Here is an 8,364-nt window from a genome sequence, read left to right as displayed (position 1 = left end):
GGCACACAATTAATAAATAAAATTAGACAAATACACATGTAAAACAGTATATAAAACTTCATATAATTAGTATCTAGGGGAAAGGTCCAAATTCAGGACCTTAACAACAGATAATAATTAATAGTCATGAAATTAGTAAAATCTATGAATTTTAAAAGGAATCAACTTTATAGGCAGGTCTCAGTTTTCTGAGTCAAGAGGAGAATTCTCTAATACATATCTGTAGAAGGACAGTGTAAGTGGAGTGGAAGGCAACATCTTAAGTGATAGCGTTACCAAACATGTATCATATAATAGGCTTTACTTGACTGTTTCTTTTAGTAAAGTTCAACAAAAACACCAAAGCAGTGACACCAAACACAGTCCTGAAAGAGCAATTCTACAAAAGGGCAATAGATTGGGGTCTATTACACAGCTCTCTGACAGCTAACTTCCAAGGATTAAAATGTCTTCAGAGCAATGGTTCTCAACTTTGGGGCAGTAGAAATTTTATTCAGGTGAAACTCTATGTGGAACTGATCTTGTTGAGTCAGCCTGGAGAACCCAGGCAGTCCACTTACCAACATGTGCTTTGCAGCCCTTTTTCTCTCTCCAACATGGCAGTCCCTATGGAACACTAGATCTCTATAGGGAAGGAAAATACTTTTCCCTCTACCCTTCTGAGTTCTTGGCTGAAACCCTCTATAATAACAGGCAGATTACAAGAGAAAAGCAAACAGTAGTTTGTTAAAATGTATACCTCGTGTATGTAAGGATGATACTCAGGGAAAATAAATAACTCCCCAAAAATAGCCCAAGTCATTACCTGAACTCTATCTTCAGAGATAGAGAAAAAAAAATGTTGAAGGAAGAAAAGAGGCCAATTATGGGAAGTGACCAAGAAAAGCATAGTCAACAAGGGTTCGGTTTGGTAGGCAGACTGTAGTAGGTCCCTTTTCCATTGATAAAAGTTTCTGGTGATTTCAAGTCATTCTACCTGTGCTGGGACAGTGAGGAAGATACATTTAGAGAGAATTTCCTTTATAAAAGTAGATGTGCTTCACAAAATGGTAACTTCTACTCTTTTTTCAGTTTCTCCTTTATCTGCAGTTTCTCAAAACCAATCAGCCCAAACCATCCTTCTGCCAAACAGGCATCTTTGGAGGTGACATAGTCTGCTCTCCTTTACTGCTAAAAAGGTTTCAAAACTGATATAAAATAAATATATTGATATCCATGCAGAAATGGTTCATGAATTATATTTTTCACATTTTAACTTTCACAATTTCAAAGCAAAAAACTCAATTTCAAATTATCTGACATTGAGAAAGGGCAAACTCCATATGTGTTAGTGATCAATTAAGTGGAGGATAGAATTTCATCATCCTATCCTCCTGTGGTCCTAAGAAAATAAAAGAATTCAATCAGGACATATTCATGAATATAAGACTATCTCTGAAGGAAATGAGCCAAAATCATCCTTGAGGGGGAAAGTCATGGTTTCCTAAGGAGACAGTTCCAGGTCTGTCCTAATACAAGGACAGGTGTGAAATAAAAATCCATGAATTTTATATCATAGGGAATATCTTAAGTCAGTATTTTGGAAACTTTTCAAACAGCATAAGACTTCTCATATAACATTCACAGAACATTTAACTTTTAAAAAATTCAATTTCTAAGAGGTCTCTGAAAAACAAGTTGGTTGAAACTACACTTCTGTGAAAATGAATAATTTGATAAAAAGTCATTGAATATAAGCCAATTAAATATTGGAGGGCATCTGCCAAAAGTGATCATTTGGGATTTGAGATATTTAAATAATGCATATTCATCTTTTAAGACAATTTTATAACAAAATCAATTGTCTGAAACCTAACATGAGACAGAAAGCCCATAGCAGTGATGTAAAGAAGAATATTTCTCTTTTTTATTCTAAATTACATGCATCTATTACATCCAGAGCAGCTTCCATTCATTACAACACCAGGAGAACAAGTAGGAAAACATATGCCCATTGCACACTAGCACATCTTCAAGTAGGAGGATGGCATCAACTGACTCATTTGTGACTAGGGCTCAGAATGTAGTTCCTTTGTGGACCTGGGTAAGGAGGAGTTTAGGTTGATTTTTTATATAGCTTAGTTCAGGGGTTCTAAAACTCCAGTCTCCAGTCCAGAGGCCTATACAAGGTTTCCACTGGAACAGAGCCACAGCCATTGGATTCTGTTTCATTTACACCACTTTTGTGTTCCAGTGTCAGATCTGAGTGCGTGGACAGAGAAGGCGCAGCAGTAAGACTAAAATGTTACACTGTGCCCTTTTATATAAAAGTTTGCCCACCTGGGGCTGAGCTAATAATTGGGAGCCACCCCTGGGGCAAAGACCAATAAAATACTTGAAAATCTTAAATTTTCACAAAATTACAATAAAATTATAGATAAAAATGGTCAATGTTGGATGAGTGAAACCTAAAGCCCAGATCATCATCATGGAGAATACTGACCCAAAGAACACAGACTTAAAATTAGTTAGAAAAAAAACAAATATAGAATTTATATATTTTCTTCAATTAAAAAAATAGAATTTAGGGGACATGCCTACTTAATCAATGGACCTATAACATAGGGTGAAGTAGATTACCTTTTTTAAAATTGAATAGATTACTCAATGAGCACAACTAGATAGGAAAAAAATTAGATCCAACAGTTTGCAAATAAACAAAAACTACAGAGAGCTGAACACCTTCAGGAAGTAGTCTACTTAATTTAAATTCTTTTAATAACTATTCCTAAGGAAAAACCACTATTTACATGATTAAAATCTAAAAAAAGGTTTGGAGACTATAAAGTTCAAGCTGTTCTCAAATTAAAGCAACTTAGTATGTTGTATTTTATGAGAGTTCACTTAATACCTTAGAGATATGGGACCATCCTTTCTGGGAAACCTAAAGGTTGTGTCTGAATAAGAGAAATAAAATAAACGTGTATAGAAAGGCTAAAATGAAAAAAAAGAAGAAGAGAAGACAAATGTGCTCCAAATAAATGGGATAAGTATGATCAATGTCAAAGGAATAATATCAGATAATTGCTTCAGAAAGATGATGGAATTAATTAGCTATTTAAGGAAGAGGGACTGAAAGAGAACAGCTAAGATGCTTTGTAATAGTTTAAGAGAGAGATGTTGAGGGTCCTACTAGACAGGGGTAATGGGAATGGAGGGAAGCTCAACTCAGAAGTACTTAGAGCAGAAAAATTTTAAGGTGCTAATAACCATAGGATAATGAGGTAAAGTGAACAAATGGCAGGAGTGAGAAACGCTGACTATGACATAAAGATGATATTGGTGACATTAGGGATAAAGTGCCTGTAATTAAGGCAAGAAGTACAGGTGGAACAGAGGATTTGTGTGTGTGTGTGTGTGTGTGTGTGTGTGTGATATGTGACACATTTAATTTTGAACATGTTACGTTTTAATTTTCTTCAAATGATACATGTGGAACTTTCCAGAAGGAAGTATAAATTTGGGTTTGGAGCTTTAAATAAAGGTTGGAACTGGTCATATACATTTGGCAGCAAATGCCACTCAAGGCCTTCCACTGTGGCTATTATTTTCAATTAAAAAAACATGACAATTGATTATGCATTTATTTCTTTATATTCTATAAAATAGAGATTATATCCTTTTTCTTATTCCTAAAGACATACCAAACTGTTGTGTGGGGGGAAGTGCCAATTCCAAAAGATTATATATGAAAAAATTTCATTTGCATAACATTTTTTTAAAAAGTAAAAGAAAATGTAAAATTTTAGAAATGGAGAAAACATTAAATGTCCCCAGGAGCTGGGCAGGAGGAACTGGAGAAAAGGAGGTATGGCCATAAAGGTCAACATGGGGGTAATACCATGGTGCTGGAGCTGTTGTCTAGCTCCATGAGCATACACATATGATATAATTACATAGAACTTAACACATACAAGCAAAGCTTTAAAAAAATGGATTCTTTGTAGTTTACAAGTGTGATGATTGGGTATTCGTGGTCTTGTGTGAGATGCGCCTCCCTCAAACCTTGATATAACATTATGACATCAGCACACTACCCATCTGACATGAAAAAAAATAAAAAAATTAGGATTAAGATTGGTGGACTCTATCAATGACAATATCTTGGTTGTGGTATTACTGTACTATAATTTTTAAGGTGTTGCCATTGAGTGAAACTACCATATCTATAACCTGATATTTTTTGGCTTTGTCCAAATTACCCCCTGCAAATTTCCAGCATATTTATAAACCTAGACAAAAAGATGGGGGGCAGATAGAACCTAGACATCTAGTGGATAGTGGTGCTTGAAAGAGATGCCCTTTCACCCATATCTAGAGAATAATGTTAAACAGGGCCAGCGGGAGACCCCACATCTACACACACACACACACACACACACACACACATACACACACACACACACCAGCTATAGTACTGGTCAGTTTCTTTAGCATTCATCTTAAGTCTAGAATAGGCCGGGGTTTAGTTCTTCTATCATCCTTTACAGTTTTTGTTATGTGAGTCTCCTTTGAACATTAGTAGATTCCTCGATTCCTTATAAAATTGGAGCTCAGCAAAGATATTTTTATGCTTCCCCACTGGTTTATTTATATACTTCTTCCTTTTATTGGGACTATGTATATTTTGCTTTCTGAATTTCTATGGGGCCTTCTATCAATCTTAACCACATTCTTCTCTATAAATACCTGACCATGGACTACACTTGCCTCTGATTTTATTTTAGATTTATTCAACACTAATCTATATATCTGATTATTCTGGGAATAACCTTATTTTTTCTTACAAAATCTGAGATGTTATATTACTTCTACATCACCAGTAAGTTCTTCATTCTTGATAATAATTAGCCTCAAAGTTTTACATGTTACAACATCTATCTTTTTGCAAAACAAAGTCTCATCAAGGCAATAGAAGAGTTTCTCAAAGGCCTGCTCTCAGCAGAATAAGGTTTTTGGCAGATGTCTGGGTGTTTCAACTTTCTTGTCACAACAAGATCACATTCCTGCAGCTGTTTTATAATCTATATGAAGATGTATCATTCCCCTTCTCTAACTGCCCAGCCATCCATGCTGGTGATAGCACATCTGTTTCCTTCTCCATTTACCCTTAACCAGATGTTCCCAACTGTGTTTCCAAAATCAAGTTTATTAACTTTCTTTTGTAGGAAACTTTCTGAGAAACAATGATATTCTCCAACCATTTCTGTTATGTGTATTTCTCTTGCCAATGTTTAACATCACCATTATTGCCATTTATGGTATTAGATTCTTATTAGCACATATGTATCAATTTGTGGTAAAATCTTTACTTACTTTATTACTCTATGCAATAGTATGTAGGTGCCTGTAATCATGTGTCAATCATTACCTTCTTATTTATGTCCCCTGACGGTCAATAAGTTCTCCCTCCTCTAAAGGAAAAGGCTATACCACAACAGAAATTCCTGATGATAACAAAATTTCAAAAAAATTTTGGGAGGGGCAGCAAGATGGCAATGGAGTAAGCAGATGTACCAACTTCTACCTCTCGGAACCAAAGTGGACAACAACTTAATTTTAAGAACAATCATCTGGAAAAACCAACTTTGGACGCTTTAATCAAGGATCACTGAAGAAGCCACACTGAGACTGGTAGGAAAAGCAGAAATGCAGAAAGGGCTGCCCAGCTCCCAGGAGCGAGCAACAGCCTGGAGGGACTTGTGTGGCAGGAACAATACCAGCAAAGGGAAGCAGGTCACCAGCCAAACAGAACCTCTCCTGCTGCAGCCAGAGTAAAGATTTGCTTAGAAGCAGGGAGCCATCAGGGATACAGTGTTGAGTGCTAAGGTCTGAGCTGCATTGCCACCCTCACACTGCTAAGTGCTCACGAGAGGGTGGGTGGCAGTGGGACATGAAGGTGCGGTCCCTTTGGTGGGGGCAGAAGCTGAAGGCTGGTTGTGGCTGTTGCCTAAGTGCAAGCACAGTCCAGCCCATGAGAGCAGAACCTGGGGCCAGCCATGACTGAGCCTGGCATGAGCGCAGTCCCATCAGGCAGGAGCAGAGACTGAAGGTGGCCACAGCAGTGGAAGGGGCACACAAAAGCGGTCCAACCTGTGGCTATGGGCCAAAAAAGTGAGAGCGGTCCTGCAAGCAGTACAGTCCCCTGGGGCAAGGCAAAAGCCAGGGAACCAGCTGACACCAGTGGCTCGGTATAGGAGTACAGCCCTGGCCATGAGGGCATGGCAAAGGCAGGGAGCTGGCCAGGGCTTGCAGCCCAAACATGTGAACACTGTCTCACCCACATGGACCGGGCTAAGACCTGGACCCACCAGGGCTTGCAGCCTAAGCACACAAGTGCAGTTCTGACCTTGGGGGAAGTGCAGAGGTCAGACAGTCAAGGCTTGCAACCCAGGCACTCGAACACAGTTCCACTTGTGGAGGTGATGCTGAAACCACAGAGATTGCTGCAGAGAGCCATTGCCATTAATGCCCATGCACGAACGCCTGAGGTGGTAAAAGAGGGTGTGGTGGGCCTGCAGACAGACCACACCTAGAAAACACAGAGGTCACACTCATTAGACTCCTGTGGCCACACCCTTCTTATACATGGACAAAATGGGAAGGCAGAGAAATGCAACACAAATGAATCAAGAGAAATCCCCAGAAAAAGACTGGAATGAGATGGAAATAACCAAATTACTGGATGCAGAGTTTAAAATAATAATTGTTAGGATGCTCAAAGATCTTAGAGCAACAATGAATGGACATAATGAGCACCTAAATAAAGAGATAGCAAGTATAAAAAAGGACATTGAAATAATAAAAAATAACCAGTGAGAAATGAAAATACAATATCAGAAATGAAGACCACACTGGAAGAAATTAAAAGCAGGATGGATGAAATTGAGGGTTGAATCAGTGAGTTAGAGGACAAGATAAACAAAATCACGAAGCAGAACAGCAAAAAGAAAAAATGCTCAAAAAATCTGAGGAAATTCTAAGAGAGCTCTGTGACGACATGAAGAAAAATAAGATCTGTATCATAGGGGTTCCTGAAGGAGAAAAAGAACAAGAAATAGAGAATCTGATTGAAGAAATTATAGCTGAAAACTACCCTAAATTGATAAAGGAAAAAGTCACACAAGTTCAAGAAGCACAGAGAGTTCCATTAAGGATGAACGCAAAAAGGCCAACATCAAGACACATCATAATTAAAATACAAAAATTAAGAGATAAAGAAAGAACACTAAAACCTTTAAGAGAAAAGCAGTCTATTACCTACAGAGGAACCCCCATAAGGATGACATCTGACTTCTCAACAGAAACATAAGAGGCCAGAAGAGAATGGAAAGAAATATTCAAAGTAATGTAGAACAAGAGCCTACAACCAAGACTACTTTATACAGCAAGGCTATCACTTAAAATTAAAGGAGAAATAAAAAGCTTCCAAGACAAAAAAAAACAACTCAAGGAATTTGTTACAACCAAACCAATGCTTCAAGAAATGTTAAGGGGCCAGATATAAACAGAACAAAGTGGAAAAAGAATATAGCAAAAGAGGAATAATAGCTTTAAAGAATAAAATGGCAATAAACAACTACATATTAATAATAACCTTAAATGTAAATGGATTAAATGATCTAATCAAAAGACATAGGGTAGCTGCATGAATAATAAAATAGGACCCATACATATGCTGTCTACAAGAGACACATCTCAAAACAAAAGATACACATAGACAAAAGGTAAAAGGATAAAAAAAATATTTCATGCAAATGGAAATGAAAAAAAAAGCTGGTGTAGCAATACTTATATCAGACAAAATGGACTTTAAATCAAAGGCTATAGTAAGAGATAAAGAAGGTCACTACATAATGATAGAAGGAGCAATCCAACAGAAAGATATAACCATTATAAATATCTACGCACCTAATATAGGACCACCTAATATATAAAGCAGAGTTTGATAGATATAAAGGGCGAGATCAACAGCAGTACTATAATAGTAGGGGATTTCAATACCCCACTAACATCACTAGAAACAAGAAAATTAACTAAGAAACGGCAGACTTAAAGGACACACTAGATCAACTGGATTTAATAGATATCTTCAGACCTTTCACCCTATAGCAGCAGAATATACATTCTTTTCAAGTGCTCATGGTACATTCTCTAGGATAGACCACATACTTGGACAAAAAACAAGTCTCAACAAATTTAAGATTAAAATCATATCAAGCATCTTCTTGGATCACAATGGCATGAAACTAGAAATCAACTGCAATAGAAAAACTGAAAAACACTCAAAATACTTGGAAACTAAATAGTATGTTATTAAATAAC

General features: G+C 37.1%; 1 pseudogene; it reads left to right on the top strand.

Moving 5' to 3' along the window:
- Positions 1–3,975: 3,975 nt before the first annotated feature.
- LOC136332458 (small nucleolar RNA U13) lies at positions 3,976–4,086 on the top strand (annotated as a pseudogene).
- Positions 4,087–8,364: the final 4,278 nt, after the last annotated feature.

The sequence above is a fragment of the Saccopteryx bilineata genome, chromosome 3 (assembly GCF_036850765.1).
Source record: "Saccopteryx bilineata isolate mSacBil1 chromosome 3, mSacBil1_pri_phased_curated, whole genome shotgun sequence".
Classification (NCBI taxonomy): Eukaryota; Metazoa; Chordata; class Mammalia; order Chiroptera; family Emballonuridae; genus Saccopteryx; species Saccopteryx bilineata.
The sequence above is the reverse complement of the archived record's forward strand: the minus strand, read 5'-3'. Positions and strand labels throughout refer to the sequence as shown.